The following is a 15,598-nucleotide window of genomic DNA, read 5'->3' as shown; positions in this document are numbered from 1 at the left end:
AGCGTCCTAGCGGTGGTCGTAGTACTCTTTGCGTCTTGTCTGCATTGCTGCACTGCTCACACGTTCTGACATGTCTTTCCACTGCGAGGTCCAACCCTGGCCACCAATAGTCCTCTTTTACTCTTCCCTTCGTTTTCACGATTCCCAAATGCCCTTTGTGGGCAATGGCCACTACTCTGGGTCGCAGCGCCATCGGGGGTACTACCTTGTTGCCCCGGAACAGGAAACATGGGTCGTCCCCCAGTGACAGTTCTTCCCTGACCTCCCAGTACTGTTTGAGTTCTTCTCCGAGTAACCTCTTCTCCGGCCACCCCTGTGTCACATATGTTTTGACTGCCTTCACCTTCTCGTCTGATCCGTATTCTTCTTCCCATTCCTGCTTGCTGTCGGCTTTTTCGTGATCGCCCATGAACGCCACTGCGTACTCCGCCCAATTTTCTGCGTCTTGCGCCTCTGCCGATTCCTTTGCAGCTGCCCTGCTCCGGTAGTCAGCTACGCGGTTCCTGGTGCCTGGGATGTACTCCACGTCGTACACGTAGTCGAGGAGTCGCAGCGTCATCTTGGCGATTCTTGGTGTTGCGTGCTCATGGCCGTTGGAGGTGAGAACTTTCACCAGGGGCTTGTGGTCTGTTCGTAAAAGGAACTTTCCTCCCCACAGGAACTGTCGGAACCTCGCCACCGCCCACACGACGGCCAGCATTTCTTTTTCAATCACGCTGAATTTACGTTCATTGTCAGCCAACGTGCGGGACGCAAAACTGATTGTGGCTGTCGTTCCTCGTGCAGATCTTTGAGTTAGCACCGCCCCTAGGCCTCGGTCACTCGCGTCTGTGGTCAGGGTCGTGGGAGCTGCTGGATCGAACCCTTTAATGGGTACGGCTTCGCATATTTCTCTTTTCATCCCCTCGAACTCCAGCTGTTGTTCCTCCTTCCATGCAAACGCCGTTTTGTCCTTCAGGATCGACCTCAGATGGTATGTCTTTGACGCAAAGTGGGATACGAACTTGCTGTAAAATTCAGCCATCCCTAAGAATGTCCGTACCTCCTCCTTGCTTGCGGGCGTGGGTGCATCCCTGATGGCTGCCACGTTGGATGCCTTGGGTTTTATGCCTTCCTGGCTGATTTCATGTCCCAGGTACGTGACTTTTTCCAGTCCAAACTTGCACTTGTCCCACTGGGCTGTAAGCCCATTCTGCTCAAGTATTGCCAGGACGTCTGCTAGCCTCCGGTCGTGCTCTTCCTTGGAGGCGCCCATCACCAAGATGTCGTCCTGGAAGAACTGGATTCCCTCCATCTTGTTGAACAGGCGGTACATCAATTTTTGGAAGACTGCCGCTGCCGAGGCAAGCCCGAACGGCATCCGTAAGAATTTGTAGCACCCGAACGGTGTTATGAATGATGTGAGATGGTTGCACGATTTGTGGAGTGCGATCTGGTGATACGCAGACGTCAAGTCTACGGTGGAGAACCACCTGGCGCCCTTGGTCTTGGCTAGCATCTCATTGATGCGGGGAAGGGGGAACTTGTCCACCACAATGTTCTTATTGAGTTCCCTGAGGTCCACACACAATCTCACCTTCCCGTTCGGCTTCTGCGCCACGACTAAGGGGGCCAACCATTCCGCATTGTCGATGGCTTCGATGATCCCGTTGTCCTCTAACCTCTGCAGTTCCTCTTGTACTGCCTCCCTGGTGCGGAACGGGATGTTTCGCACTTTGTGGGACACTGGTCGGGCTCCTTCTTTCAGGTTTATTTTGTGCGTGAATTTGGTTAACTTCCCTATGTCGTCTCTGAAGACTTCGGGGAACTCCTCCTTCCACTGCCTTGCCCCCACTCCGGGGTCCTCTTCCATCATGAGCACTTGTACACGTCCACCCGGGTTCAACTTTATTCCCAGCTTTCCTTGATCCTTCCATCCTAACACTGATGGCCCCTTTTCTGCCACATACAATTTCCCTTCGCACGTTCTGCCCTTGAACTCGAATGTTAGGGGGCAATACCCTACCATGGGTATGGGTTCCCCAGTGAATGTCACCGGATGGATGTCCGTGGGGCGCAGTTGGTGTGTAGTAACCGGTGCGAAGTCCTCCTCCCATATCTTCTTCCTTATGATCGTGTAGGGGGAACCCGAGTCTGCGACCATTGTGACTCCTACTCCCCCGATGGACATGTCGCACCTAGGTTTCTTGTCGACCGCGCCGTCGATCCCCAAAATCTGGTCCTCTATCATCAGGATCTCTTCGTCGTCCTCCTGGCTTTCTTGCTCTTCCTCCTTGCTCGTCTCCTGTGCCACGTATTTTACTTGTTGCCTTGGCGTTTTCCTCCGGCATACCCTTTTGTAATGGCCCATCAGACCGCAGTACGTACACTTAGCTCGGAACGCTGGGCACACTTTGTCGTTGGCTGCATGTCTATCACTACCGCATCTGTAGCACGTGTTGGTGCTCCCTTGTCCCTGTGCCTGCTGTTTCGCGCCCCGGGTCATGGGCTTCCTGTGCGGCCGCGCGTTGTGCTGTTCTGCCGCCGTCTGTCTCTCGCGGCTCTTCCGATCTTCTATCCTGCACACTGCTTGTTCTGGGAGCCAGTCTTTCTTAGCCGTCTCCGCACATCTCTTGGACATTTCTGCTTTCTTCAATATGGCTACCACTGTCTTGAGGGGTTCGTCTCCGTTAGCCCACAGCTTGTCCTGGATGGATGCGTTCGCTGCGTGCATTACTATTTGATCCCTGATCAATTCTTCCTGGAAGGCTCCGAATTTGCACGTTAGGGCCAGCTTCTGTAACGCCGCCACATACTGGTCGATCGTTTCCCCTTTCTGTTGCGCTCTGTGGTAGAAGTTGTACCTGTCGACAGCTACACATACGGTCGGGCGGTAGTGGGCATCCATATAATCGATCGCGTGCTGAAACACATCATCGTCTGCTGCGGGCCGCACTACCTTCACCAGATCGTTGTATACTCTCTGCCCTGCAGGGCCCAAATGGTGTAAGAGTATCCTCTTCCTGCGCGTGCTCGAGAACTCTGCGCCGCCTGCCTCCTCTAAAGCGAACAAGTAGTTCAAGAAATACGGCTTCCAGTCCTCCCACGGCATCTCCGGAATCCCCGCCTTCGTGAGGAAGGGTACTGGGTTCGGCAATCCGGTCGATGGGGCACTCATTGTGCTCCCTACCTCCGTTCGCCGCGGTCTTGGGCTCGGACTTCTCGACCCTTTGGTGCTGTCGAAGCTCCCGTCGCCTGGGTCGTCGTCTCGGTCCGATTTGCCGCCTCTCGCGTGTCTTCCAGTGACCCCCGCCACGGTGCGTGGAGGTGTCTAGCCACGTGGACTCTCCCTGGCGCCGTTCCTCGTCGCCTGGCTGCTGCCGTCCGAACCGGGCTCGGTTGGGACCCGTCTGACCTGATGCGCGCTCTCCGCCGCTCTCCGTGACACTGCCGCGCTCCTGCTGGTTCGGGGTGGTGACCGTGGGTGTAGACAGCGTGCTCACCACGAGGCACTCACCCTGGAGGCAGCGCTGGGCCGTTTCACCTCCTCGTCGCCATTGTAATGTTGTCCCCTTCCTTGCCCTTGGTGCCCCCCACAGATGACACTAGGCGTGGTTGTGAGGTGAAAGGGGTTTATTCTTTAAATCACATTCCTTGCAGGAGCGCCGGCACGGAGCTCCGCTCTCTGTTCAAATCGGCGCGCTAATGCCGAATCTAAGATGGCCGCCGCCGGAAGTCCGGTGACGACGCACGCGTTGCGCTCTGCGGACTAGACCGCAACACCACAACCAGCAGGACCCGGCAACCTGGAAGGCCTGAGACCTCCTCATGCCTATCTTTACTCTACATGTGTATTGGCAAGTTCTCCCAGCGTGACATATTTTTCTCATTCACCCCCAAACATGAAGGCAAGATAAGCCTCTGCTTTTTTATGGCGGCCCATCGATTTGCTATGGGATCTCAGAGGAGGGATCGGTGTGTCACTTACCGGTGGTGGTGTCCACAAAGTTGTCGGTTTTCCGCGTCATCAAGCAGGTACAGCAGTGGCAGGATGTGCAATGCAGGATCCATGTCTCCCAGGACATGCATAGCTGTGTGAAGGTGGTTTTCGACCTTTTCTCTCTCCCTTTCCATCAGCTCTGACGAGGAGGGTGGACCAACACGGCTGCTTTGTTGGAAACACGCATTGTAATTGGGCGGGCATATCTACCTCTGTTCCATTTGGCCTTTTAGATGGCCCGCGGTTGTGATCTGCTGTCGAAGTCAGCAGGAATGCTGTGGTCAGATTTCAGTGTATTTGCACGCATCGTAATCCGGCGGGTGGTGCAACCCCTTCCGAAGACAGATTTGGCGGTCCAAACGGCTCTGACTGGACAACGGAGAGAGGTTTGACCAGCATCATAATGAGGTTCATAGTATATAGCCTTTTTCTTTGGTTATGGAAACACTTCCATAATCCCTCCTTTTCCCTTACTGTTTTTTCCTGACAGGATCTAAATATAATTTCATTAATACAAAAGGTGAGCCCCATTTGTGTTGCTAAAAATGTTTTTTTGTCCAGAATACTCTGTAAATAACTCACATGTATTGATCGTCAGCTGAGCTCGAGTGGGATGGAGGGCCCCTGGAGCATAGGCAGCCAAATAGCACTTATTCAGAGCAGGAGTGAAATGAACGGGGTGACGTCCCTGAATAGCTCACATAGTTCATCCTCCTCACAACACTGCAGAGTTAACTGGCCCTACTGTAGAGGACCGCCCTCTGGAGGGAGCATTACAAGTTCATTTTGGACTCCAAGTAAGAAATAGTAAAAGAAATTTAAAAAGTGTATTGTAGCCGACTTTTGAATCTGGTCAGTTTCTGGGAAGTTTGATGAGTGACTCTATGTAGGGAAAACAAGTACCCTTTTACATTTTCGTCTGTTTGTGGGCATATTACAGTGCTGCTGAGAAATGGACCTTCAGAATGATCGTGACCTAATCCTTAGCAGGGAACACAAAACATCGCCTGAGAACAAGCAGTAGTCTAATTCGGAGACTGAGGCTCACGATTTTGATACTAAAGATACTTTAGTGCCAGTATCTAAGGGAGAGCTTAAGAATATGGTTGATAACAAAACATGTGTATTTGTAAAGTATACGTTCACCCCCAAAGAGGTATCATGGCACTGAATATCATAGGTTTATTGTTACCCAACAGTGCTCATTTTATCGACCTCAGAAAAGATGAGAGGAATCACCGAGATTTGAACCAGTGACCATGAGGTTGAACACAGGTCACTGCAGTGGATGCACTAGTTCACTAAGCCACCAGACCAGGCATGGGATAATTGCATGCAAAGCAACACAAGGATATAGAAGAAGTTGCAGAAGATGGTATGGACCCATTACTTAAAGGAAAGTATGTGCAGGCTTAGCAGTTGACTGATGCAATAACACATTAGAAACTGGCTGGGCTTTGAAGAACCCCAAACAGTCTTAGATGACTTATTCAGCCAGTTTCAAGTAGACACCTGGTGAAAGTCTTGGACAACGGCTGCTGCTAATTATGCGGCAGAGGAGGGCCAAATTATGCAGTAGGATTGATTAAATTATACTGCAAATTATGCAGCATAATGTTGCACATTTTATGATAGTAAAACTCAATTTTCTTGTCGTTTTTACACCTGGTAACAGCGTCTGAGAAAAGAGCTCACCCTAATTAGTATCAATTTAACAACTAAATACAGTAATAAACAACTGAAAGATGACTGGACGATATTTGAGAAAAGCCTTCTGGTGTGCAGAAACCCAAGTTGCCATATTTTTCCTAACTTTTGATACGTGTGAGCTGGAAACAATCTTTTTTTTGTTAAAATCTGCATATTATGCTGCAGATGATGGATTATGCGACAAAAACGGCAAATCCATAATCTTGTGAAAATCGCTGCGGCCGCAGAATCGCATAATTCCTGTGAGCCTGTCTATTACTCAGGGCTAAAAGAGCCCGTATGTACAATGAATAGAAAGATGTTGACCATACTGGCTTCCTAGAATTTCTATCAAAGCAAGAAGGCTTTATATCAGAATGCCCTTTTATCCCTAATCTCACTTCATTGCTTGCAAGCATCACTGGCTCTAGTTCTCTATTTTTTCCTGGCACTACAATGTTCAGGAGACGATAATATGGAGGCTAGCATGAAAAAGTTTTTTTCATAAAAAAAATTCTCTATGAGAGCAGTGAAGTACGCAGCATATTCAACTCAGGCCTATTAAAATATTTGCAAGACCTTCTGATACCTTTATGCGGGAAGGTCTTAAAGCCTATGGAGTTCCTAACAAGATTCTTGTCCGATGCAACTTTCGATGGCCACTGTTCAATTGTGAAAGCTTCAGAGACAGCGATTTCATTAAATGTAATCTTGCAGGATGTATATGTTATAAACAGCTCTTATAATTCATCTTTCTTTTTGATTACGAAACTAGTTGTCTTGGAATTGATCATACAGACTGCAGACAAAGTAAAAATGCTTAAACTCCTAAATTATTGCATTTAATAAGTCTTCATTGCCAAAAAGAAAGGTGTGCAGCAGCTAAATCAACAGCAGAACCTGCACTTTTGTGGGGGATCATGGTCGGAAACCCTATTAAAACAAAACATGGACTTCATCAGACAGCAAAGACTCACCATCGAGTTCCTGGCTAGGTGAAGGATTTACCAGTAGGACAGCATTTAGCGTATTTCAAAAAGCAACGCAATCTGCTATGGGAAAGGAAGACAATATTGGAGTTTTGTGCTTTGGAATTCCACAATCCACCTCGTGGACGATTCCGAGTAACACCACTACCCAAAAGAAATAACAAAAGGAGAAGCTTGCCAAAAAGAATCACAACATCTGTTATTGAAGAGTGCAACACGATACATGCCGAATAAGGAGCAACTACAAAGTTGCTATTCATTTCATTTAAATGTCTCCAAATTAATTGGAGGACATCAGCTCAGTAATGGATCTCACATTTGTAACATACAGAGCCTTCAGGATTGTCTCACGAAAGTCAGTCACAAAGGTGATTATCTTTCCTCACTCTGCCTGAGCGAAGCATACTTGCATTAAATCATTCATCAGAATGTTTGCAGATTCCTCAGTTTCACCCTTAAGAAGGTATTAGTTCCAATTGCTGCCACTTTTTATAATAAGGAATTATAGAAATGTCCATATCTAGATAATTCGCTAATTTCTGCACCCACTGTCCACAAGAAGAGTGTACCAAGTACTGCAAATCCCGGCAGAATTCTGAGCTAAAAAAAATGTTCTAGAGGAAGTACAGTTTCCTGTACATGGAGTTACAGCTCAAACATTGCCTGCTATGCAACATGTAACTTCTGGGAGGGAAAAGGAGAAACAGATGCTACAGGTGTGACAAACGCTAAAGTAGTTATGTTACCAAGGCATAAAGTTACAGAAATTAAAAAAAACAATTAAAAAATCAGAGTGAGATTGAAAACACTCTCAGACAACTCATACAATATTTAGACTCCAACATGGTCAGTTATGGAGGAATGGAGGACTTCCAACAGACAACTCACAATATTATATTTCAGATTTTGAAGGACTAGAATAGATTAAGAGTAAACAAGAATAGTATGAACTTTGGATGTGGAGGACAAATCTTAGATTCATTGGAGTGCCATAGTTCAAAGAAAATGACACGTTTGCACCTGCAATTGATGCAGAGATCATCAAATCTCATATACTAAATGAAACTGAAGAAAACTTCATGATACAAGGGACACACAGAGTCACTTACACACCACCAAAACCTGGCTCGAGACCTAGAACAGTCCTTGTAAACTTTGCCAATTTAAGGCTAAAAGAGCACGTTTTCACAAATCAATAAAAAATAAGGGGCATATCAACAAGGGCTTTATCTCTGCTTTTTTGGCTTTAAAAGCCAAAAAAGCAGAGATAAAACTAGCACCCTATCAACAACAGGGTGCTAACACGCAAATTTGCATGTTAGCACCCTTTTACTCTACGCTTCCCCTTGCATCTCTAATGAGATGCAAAGGGGGCGTTCCAGAGTAAAATAATAGGAGAAATGTCGCAAAGCGACATTTCTCCTATTATCAAGAATGTCGCTAACCCTGTTAGAGACAAAAAAAGCAGCGCTAACCGCGGTTAACGCTGCTTTTATACGTCTGCTAATTTTCAGACTTAGCCATGATATCCTATGGAAGGAGGATATCATGGCTAAGTTTGCCTGTCCCTATCAACAAGGTAACGTGTGATTATCGCTGGGTTTCCAGAGATAATCTCACGTTAGCCTGTTAGCGTGTAGATTTTTATCGCTATTGAGATAAGCGTTGCTAATAGCACGCTATCTCAGCGATAAAAATTCACGCTAGCCGGCGATAATTATCCTCACGCTAAGAGCGCTGAGCGATAATTATCGCCGGTTGTTGTTGATATGCCCCAATGTTCTTTAGGATTCAAAATTAATTTAATCTGCAAGTGTATCCTGGCATGTCATATGAGACTCTCAAATAAAGATGGCAAATGAAACAACTAAATCCTGTATTTAAGTCAGATGAAGCACAAGCAATGATAACACAAGCTGTTAGGCCCAAAGTGTTAGCACAAGCCGTTTTCCAGATTTTTACTGAACCACTAGCTGCACAAGCCTACGCGGCTCAGTTAAGGAATAGAAATAAGTAAAAAAAGGGCTAGGAATACAATAACTATGCAAAGATACCCAAGAAGGAAGAGAATTGTTTCAGGAATGTAGCAAATATACTTAAGACCATTGGTTACAATGAGGGACAGGATTGTGGTGGCTTTAATATATAAAAGAAGAAAAGGGATGGATGTGCTATCCAATAGATCTACGCCAGGGACAACACTAACACACTATAGGTTAAATGGATTGTGAGATCTCCTGGAAAGAATATATTGGATACAAGACACAACTACTCACGGATAGAAGAGGTGAGTTGGATTTAGAGGAGGGAAAAGAGGAAAAGGAGGACTGGAAGCAAGAGAGGGCAGTACACGTGGGGGCAACAGGAGGTGGGTGAAGGGAAAAAGAAAGGGGGAAAAGGAGGAATGGTTCTCAATATGTAAGAATCAAATGACTCGCTACCTATGTACATGATAAGATTTACCCTTGATAACTCATCCAAGAGAAAAGCTATAATAATGTGGCTTACTACTTTCAAACCTTTATTCATATGTATGCAAGAAACCCATATTGAAACATTTAGAGTCTAAATGTATTTCAAAAAGCTACAGACATGTTTTGTATTCCTCTGCTTTAGCAGCACATACAGATGCCTGCATACTTGTAGCATAAAGCTTCTCCAAGCAGATTTTTAGGATATTACCCGATTAGAAAGGAAGCTACATCAGCTTCGGCATCAGACTCCCAGAAAGAATCTAGCATTGCATTATGGTCCCAGAGAAGATTACACTAACTCTCTCTGTGAGCTTTTCCACTCCTGACACTACACGACAAAAGGGCGATAGGTCGTGCAGGCAGACGAGATATCCACACCTTACAGATCTTTACCCCGATGATCACTTTCTCCCTCCCCCTGTGGCCACATCTTCATTTGCCCCCATGCTGCTTGACACTCTACTATATTTTCAGCTGTGAGCCAACTGTTGCCCAGTTCATGAGACTTTTACCAGTTCCGCCCCAGACGCTCACGGTGTTAGAACATGTCTATACCAAGAAATCACAGCATAAGCTGATAACATGCCTTTACTTCCACATGCAGCAGTCCTTTCCAGCACTTGTCCCACAGGCTCGCGAAGCCTGGAACGCTGATCTTGATGCTCCTTTGACTGATGACCAATGGTCTTTCTGCTGCAGCCAAGTTGAAATGATATCCCCTTACTATTGGCTCTGCCTTATACATTTCAAATTTCTGCATCGTCTATAGCGTACACCCATACAATTGCTGAGGATGGGGCTCATCCCTGACTCTCGCTGCCGACGCTGCTGCACACTCCATGCTGACTTCATACATCTAGCTTGGTACTGCCCAAGGTCGCAATCTTCTGGACCAATGTTTTCCTCAAACTCAGGAAAGTTAATGATAAACCCATCCCTTTGTCTCCAGTAACTGGTCTGCTTGGATAGGTGAAAGAGGTACCAGAAGCTTCTCGCAGACTAGCAGCAGACTAGCAGGGTTGCAATGCACTGGGGCAGGCTGAGGGCCCCAACAATCCAACCGTGCCTTACTGACATTTCATACTGTCGTGAACAACTCTCTGCATTCTGGGAGCTTATGCCACAGAGATCCCGTCCCAGAGATATATGGGAGCCTGTTACCTCTTACCTTTTGCAATGAGACCGGACCTCTCCACGAAGGGCAGAACATCCTTCTACAGTTGAGCACACGGCATCGTGAGCTATATCCTTTTAACTAATAGAGATCTATGTCGGGGTCTGCAGGCCCTCCGTATCATAACGTGTGTGGGGATGGACGCCAGAACTGCTCACATTAGCCCATGGTACACTGTATATGTTACAAGAATGTAATAGGCATAGTCCATTGTACCGAACCGCACCGCATATACCTGCGATGTAAATCTGATTGCAATATATGATTGTCACACTTTGAGGTCATGCTGATGGTTTGTACACTGCCAACTAGTTTTAAATAAAATAATTTTAAAAAACTCTCTCTGAACTTTGGCACACATTAATAACATCCCTACACCTTATATCATGAGGGTACTTACATTTTATCCAGTCGTTTACTCTAGACACTACCAGAAATGAGGTGACCCAGAGAAAGCCAAACATTGTGAAAGTAGTGAATATAATTATCTTTGATTGACCACTCTATCTGTCTCCAGAACAGATTATTTTGTGCTCTCATCTACACCAAGAATACTGGTGAAACATTGAGTGCCTAATGGTTTCTCTGACCGCACCACTCTGAGTATAAATGTGGAAATAGGACCAGAAATCAGTAATCAAAATACATGTATTAAGAATAAATTCTTTTAATTGGGGTCCAGACAATCTGTCAGATAAAAAATAGAATAACACAAAGCTTTGCCCAAAATAGGGTTACATATGTCCCAATATTGTCTTGGACACTTTCAAAGCCCAAAATAGTGGGGAACTTACCTTGCTCCAAATGTGTAAAGAAACATTATGTAAAATACAAATTCAATATTTATGTCAAAAACTCAAAGACGCTGAAAAATCTTTGAACTCACAAACTACCAAAGCATATTGTGTCCAATAGAAGGGAAAATAAATGAGAGCCCTGAGTGTGTTTTGGAAAAAAGAGCCAATTCTGCCGCAATGGATTTGCAACTCTATGAAAAAGAGAAAACTGCAACGAAAATATAAGCCTAGCACATGCAAGTAGCCAACATTAAAAATATAATACATTCAATATATGACTCTAGAAAAGTGGCAACCACTAATGTCTTATTACTTACCGGTAATCTTCATTACCCCGATTAGGGTCTTCTGCGTCCCAGTCCTTACAACCTGAGGCAGTCCTGCCTCCACCCAGCCAATCAAAATGCCAGAAATCCAAAGATCAAAGGTTACATAAGCCCCTCCCACCCACCGACATGCCTATTATCAACAAGACTCAGACACAAACACAGCGGGAGGGAGGGAGGGAAGAGGACTGGGACAGGGAGGACCCTAATCGGGGTAATGAAGATTAACGGTAAGTAATAAGACATTACCCCCTCATGGGTCCTCCCCGTCCCAGTCCTTACAACGTGAGGAACGCACAAGCAGAGAACCAAGAAGAAAAAACACAGGACACCAGGGATCCATGCAAAAGTACAAAACTTTAAACAATAAAGTATCAACAAACAGCAGCGTACAAGACGCCAACAGAAATCGTCAGAAGAGGCAAGCAAAACATCAAGCCGAGAATGTCGCACAAAAGTGTGACGGACCGCCAAATGGCCGCCCCACAAATCTCCTGGATAGAGACCCCCGCCGCCTCAGCTCAGGAAGCAGACACAGAACTCACAGGAGACAAACAGGGCAGGAGAAACCCGAAACTGCAGCGAACGTAGGAGGCAAATCAGAAGAGCCCTGCGAACACCCAAAGAAGGGGAACAGGAGAATCCCCCTCAGCAGGCAAATCAGGAAGCAACACCTCCTGCCGCAAAAGGAAAACTCAAAGAAACACAGGCTGAAAAGCCAGATGGAGCCACAAAACAACCCACACCAGCAGGAACTGCAAAGAAGGAAACGAAACGAGCAAGGCACCCAACTCACCCAACCGACTAGCGGAAGAGAAGGCCAGAAAAAAAAAAACCCGCAGCGGACAACCACAACAAGTCCGCCTCCAACAAGGGCACGAAAGGGGCAACCGCAGACCCCGCCAAACAGCAGGCAAAGCCCCAAGAAGAATCGAGCACAGGAGAGCTCGGACAATGAACTACAAAGCTCCAAAGAAGCCAAGTCACCAAAGGGCAGCAACCACCAAGGAAGCCCCAAGACCCCGACAAGCACAAACCGCCGTCAACGAGCAGACAAAGTGGAAGGGGAAAAAGCCCAACAAAAAACCCATGCTGGAGAATCCAGCACAGAAACAGGAACCCCAGCACGGATTCCGACCAAGAGAAGAGCACCAGGAAACAAGAGCCCCAACGTGCATCACAGCTCCAAAGAGCGGAAGGCCAACGCGACCAACACACGCCACAGGCCACCACAAAAGAACAGCCCAAAGACGCCAAAGACAGCCGCTCAAGAGCCAGGCCATCAGAAGCAAGTGACAAAGATAGGGTAAAGACAGCTGCGGACCCAGAAGCAGAGCCGGAGGCAAGGAAGGCTGGCCAAATCCGATCCCTGCCAGCAGCAGCAGCAGAAGCAGAAACCAAAGACAGTGAGGCCAACTCAACAACACCGCCCCCCCCAAACATCCACAGAAACCCCAGGAGGAGAAAACAGGAGGGAAGGCATACAGAAAAACCCAAAGGCCAAGAAAAGGAGAGATCAACCCCCAAACCCGAGGACAGACCACCCCGGAACAAATGCCGGGCGGAGAAGAGCAACGGGAGGGGAAGCAAACAAGACCGAACCAAAGAGTCCCAAACCAAAGACTAAAGGACCTGGAACAAAGGAACAGACAGAGGGAATGCTACATGAATCAGCATGTCATCCCTGCACAGGGGCCATTCCAACCACCTGCGCACTGTCCCAATATTAGGATATGACCCACCGAAACGAGCACCAGACAGCGCCAAACAGAGGACGGGAGGAAGCGGCCCAAGCCACCTAAAGAATGTACAATAAGAGTACTTTTGCATTAAAGAAACCAACCTCCTTAACAGGGACCTGAACCCAGGACTCTCTGAAAGCCAACAGAGAAGATGCTGCCCTGACACAAAACGCGGAAGCCGGCAGGAACAGAGACACATACCGGGACCCCCCAAGAAGGCCCAAACAACAATGAGCCACCAGAACGCCGGCACGAACAGACTAGCCGGCCACCAAGGACCCCAATGGGACCCCCAACCCTGAGGACAGGCGTCCGAAGACAACAAGAGGAGAGAAAGGAGCAGAAACGCACCCCCCACACCAGGTCGGGAGAGCAAAGCCACCAGACCAAAGAAGGAACCAGAACAGGGGAAAGAGGAACCAGAGCCCCGTAACCAGCATGGAATAGGACCCAACGAGTCAACAGAAGAAACATCAAGGACACGAGGTGCAGGAGAACCCAAGGAACCACAGCCGTGGAGGCATCCACCACCCTCTGGACCCACAACCAACCCCGAGCCGGGGCAGAAGGGTGACCCAGGAGGACCCGCAGAAGAGCCAACAGGGCAGAGAACAGATCCAGATATATGGAACGCCTCACGAAATTGCGTGTCATCCTTGCACATGGGCCATGCCAACCCTCTCAGTATCATTCAATTTATTTGTATATGAGCCGCCGAAGTGAGCACTGAGAAAACAGCCCCCTGCAAAGCGTCGAACCGGTCCGAAGAAACTGAACCCCCCGAACAGGAACTAGACGAGAAACGGCCAGACCCAATATGAACCCCAGAAACTGGAACCAGGACAGAAAACCCCCACAGCAGGAGCCAGCGCCATGGAGAAACCTGAGGAGCAGGAGAGAGGCCGAAAGGCAACACCTGAAAACAGGAAACGGAACCCAACCACCGCAAACCGCAGGAAACCGCTGACCAGCCGAATGATCGGGAACGTGAAAAACAGGTGACTCCCATACCCAGGGAAGCCAAAAATCACCCACCAGGAAGAGGGGAATGCTGGACTGCAATGGGAACAACCGAAAGGGACCCAGCGGCACCAACCCGACCAAAGCCCCGGGAGGCAGAACCATGCTGAAGGAATCAACGGGCGCCAGGACCAGGAACAGAGAGGAAGAGGACCTCCGGCCCCGCTCCGTCACCGGAACCAGCACAACAGAGCGCAGTGTCAAAAATAGGCCGACGCCAAAGAAGATGGCAGAACGCACCACAGGGCCAATGGACAATGAAGCAACCGTGAAAACAGCCTAAAAGGGGGACGGAAATCAGACCGGACCAACGAGTCAGGAACAACTGAGCCAAGCCCCCAAATCGCAACAATGTCAGCAAAGGAGACAGGGGACCCACAAGCAGACCAACACCAGCAGCGGAACACAGAACCTGAAGAGGAAGAGACGCAACCACCAGGCCACGGACACTCCTCCTGGGCTCAACATATGCGACTGACACTCAGGGGCAGCAGTAGGCGCCGCAGAGATCTGGAACCAAATGGAATCCAAAAAAGGCAGGCAGTGGACCAAGGCGCCAGGGTAGTGACAAAGCACCAAAGCGCGGGCCAGAGAGAAATCTCACCAGCCCCTGCTGCCCCGGTAGCAGAGGATAAGGCCCAACCATCCGGGTCAAGACAGGAAGGAGGGACCCCCCCAAAAAAGAACCTGCGAAGCACAGGTCGAAAAAGAGCAAGCACGCACCCCAAAAGGAGAAGCAACATACGAACACTCGAGAGCGGAATCCACCAACCGCCCAACCTGGACCTCCAGGGAAGCCACCTCCGAAGACAAAGAGGGAGAAGGAGCAAAAAAGAAGAACAGGAGGATACCGGGTGACCAAGACCGCCAGGCGAAACTGTGTCCCCAGAAAGCGAGGAATACCCCGCATGGCAATGCCAGGCCACACCCCAGCCAGTACAGCCAACAGGAAAGCGTGGAATGGCAGGTCAAAAATGGGAATAAACCCCGCAGCAGATAATGAATCAGGGATGAGACCCAGCACTACCAGACCATGGACCACCAAACCCTGAACGCATACCCCAACAGGGAAAAATTTCCACGACCCCACCATGCACCAGCAGCGCAGACAGGACAGCAGAAGCAATCAATCCCGCAAAAACAGTCCAAGAAAAACTGCAAAAGAACACCCCCCTGCAGCTCCAGAAAATCATGCTGCATGGGCATGAATTCATAATCTTTAGAGCGAGAGACAGAGATCTGAACCACATGGCCACAATGAAAGAGAATGCAGCACCGGAGAGAAAGTCCCCTCACACATGGCGAGCAAAGGAGTAAACCCCACAGGAAACTCCCAACACACCCAAAAAGGAAGTGCCCAGCAACCTCCATGAAACACTGCCCCCAAACATCAATCTCGTATGTGAGA

At 48.2% G+C, this 15,598-nt stretch overlaps 1 non-coding gene across 1 annotated transcript; it reads right to left on the bottom strand.

Annotated features, from left to right (window-relative positions):
- Positions 1-13,789: 13,789 nt before the first annotated feature.
- Positions 13,790-13,897, bottom strand: LOC146861624 (U6 spliceosomal RNA). The gene has a single exon (XR_014979352.1). It is a non-coding gene; the product is annotated as a U6 spliceosomal RNA (small nuclear RNA).
- Between the last annotated feature and the right edge of the window lie 1,701 nt (positions 13,898-15,598).

Source organism: Triturus cristatus, chromosome 3_1, assembly GCF_964204655.1.
Source record: "Triturus cristatus chromosome 3_1, aTriCri1.1, whole genome shotgun sequence".
In the NCBI taxonomy this organism is placed as follows: domain Eukaryota; kingdom Metazoa; phylum Chordata; class Amphibia; order Caudata; family Salamandridae; genus Triturus; species Triturus cristatus.
This window is presented reverse-complemented; position numbering and strand designations above follow the sequence as displayed.